The 2,565-nt window shown below is 46.0% G+C and overlaps 1 non-coding gene across 1 annotated transcript; it reads left to right on the plus strand.

Annotated features, from left to right (window-relative positions):
- Positions 1 to 1,264: 1,264 nt before the first annotated feature.
- On the plus strand, positions 1,265 to 1,337 carry Trnaa-cgc. The gene has a single exon. It is a non-coding gene; the product is annotated as a tRNA-Ala (tRNA).
- The last annotated feature ends 1,228 nt before the right edge of the window (positions 1,338 to 2,565 follow it).

Genomic DNA, 2,565 nt, shown 5'->3' on the forward strand with positions numbered 1-2,565 from the left:
TTTGCACACGCATTTCTGAGCTGTTATTTGTCTATTTTTATCTTTTTGGTCAAAATGGAAAGAGAAACGTATAAATGGAAATGATCGTATGGCATTGTTGCCCGGGACGACCCATTCGTGGGAGTTCGGCCACCGTATTGCAAGTCCTTTTTAAAAATACAGAGACACATGCCATGTGTGAACGGACATTGTTCTGTTGAAAATGGCACTACGTTACTATCGCATGAGTGATAACACACGATGACGCAAGTTGTCCTAGGTGTACTGTTCTGTAGTGACAGTTTGCTCAATCATTAGTAGATTTGTCCTCAAGTCAAATCCGATGGTTTTCCACACCATTACACCTGGAGAACAACGCTGTGCCCCTCCAAATCATTGTAATGTTATGACTCGGCCATGAAGGTGTGTTTTAATCAGGAGCTCGAGTGAACTGTAAGGATGAGTGGTCCAGTGCACAGCCGGAGGCGTCAATGAGACAGCGTTATCTGTAAATTCATTTGTTGTCAATCTATGTTTACAGGAGTTTTAGTGTTTCAGAGCAACAGTGGCTACTGAATGTGGGGAGCACGTGCCGTAAAGGACCGCTGACGCCTAGTCAGTGTGTCGTGACATTGCTACCACAGGGCAATCCCTCGTCCGCCTGTAGAGCGCGGATCGGCAGTGGGCAAAGCAGGTGTGGCCCGTCAGAGATGCTCCAGTGAGCCCGTTAGGCTCCCAACTCAGGGCTGTCGATGATCACCTCTTCCCTCTTCTGCGCTCTGGTGGAGTCTACTGATAGTGGTCCAGGATGCCGTGTGTCGTGCAGAGAGGCATTGGTTATTCGCCATGGATTGACCAGGGATGCAGGAGGTGTTCACAAGTCAGCCTGGAGGCTGTGCAGATTTACCTCGACTGGGATGCCCCAGCAAAAGACCACAAATGTGGTATGCTTCAGATTTGGCTACCCTGTATTGAAGTCAGCAAGCAGGTAGGCAACTTAGTACATTATCATATTTGTCCCTATTTATCGGGCCTGTCAGTGCTCCCTGACACACTGAGATGATTTTTGGAAATTTGATTCTAGACCGTCGAACTCGACTTTTCTGTCGACGTTAAACTTCGTAGGGGTGCTCGGCCGCAGAGTTACGTAGAGTTTCCCTCATAGCGCCTTCCTAAGTAATACAGTGGTGTTTACATTAATGTCTGCCGTAATCCTGAAGTCTGTTGGATTGGCGGTATGCTGTGTTGACACAGCAAGTGGCACATCAGTTCAGCTCGACCACCGAGCCAGGTGGCGCAGTGGTTAGCACACTGGACTCGCATTCGGGAGGACGACGGTTCAATCCCGTCTCCGGCCATCCTGATTTAGGTTTTCCGTGATTTCCCTAAATCGCTTCAGGCAAATTCTGGGATGGTTCCTTTGAAAGGGCACGGCCGATTTCCTTCCCCATCATTCCCTCGCCCGAGCTTGCGCTCCGTCTCTAATGACCTCGTTGTCGACCGGACGTTAAACACTAATCTCCTCCTCCTCCTCAGCTCGACCTGTTTCATTCCGAACTTACGAAATGGAACTTTAATAACAGTTTTAAGGCAGATCAGTAAAATTATTTTGCTGTGCAGCAGTAGGAATGGGACCTCTCCCCATGTCGCTGCCATATCCGCCAATGATCGTCTTCTGGGGTAGTGCAGAACCACGACGCATCACTAATCACAATCTGACGCCATTCATCAGTAGTCCATGCTATCCATTTACCACACCAATCGAAACACAGCCCTTTGTACTATGGTAGTAACGGAAGCCCACACAAGGGACGTCTGCTGATACTAGTCGCCGACCATTGGTGTGGGGTGACAATGAAGGTTGCAGGAACATCACTACTTGTTCAGGGATGGCAGGTGCAGATGTGAACGTGTCACCTTATGATTGGTTCACAATGGGCGATACTCCCTTCATGCCGAGTATGAATGACGTCTCATTCCCATGCAGTCGAACAGCAGGTCACTGTCACATATAAATACCCCAAAAATTTGAATACTGCACTATTCAACCAGCCAGTCAAATGGAGGTTCTGAATGAGGCTCCTTTCAGTGTGTGTCAGTTGCTGGAAACGCTGTATCACAGCATCTCAGTGTTCTTCAGAGTGATCACTCAGCATCTGACAATGTTCACGAACACTTACGTATCCTACCAGGCCCCGTAACAACGCTAAATACGAACAACGCAAATGCACTACGGAGACTTTGTAATTTTTAAATCCTTGTTACTTTGCTTATCTCTGCGGAGTAACTTTTCAACTCTTATTACTTTTCTTGTCTGTGTGACTATCTACGCATGCTCATTACTAGCTATATATAATTATTACTTGTACAGCGTTTGAGGTGTCTATGTTTAATGCACCTATGTGTATTATTACGCACATAATGCGTAATCTTTATGAATGAGATGCATCTGGCCTACTACACACGAATATTATGTTATCGCATAAACGTCATACAATATCTCAATAAGTGGATCTCCAATGCAAAACATTTACAAAACCATTGAACTAAATAATTTGATAATGTATACCAAACTATTTCACAATA

Source organism: Schistocerca piceifrons, chromosome 3 (assembly GCF_021461385.2).
Source record: "Schistocerca piceifrons isolate TAMUIC-IGC-003096 chromosome 3, iqSchPice1.1, whole genome shotgun sequence".
NCBI lineage: Eukaryota > Metazoa > Arthropoda > Insecta > Orthoptera > Acrididae > Schistocerca > Schistocerca piceifrons.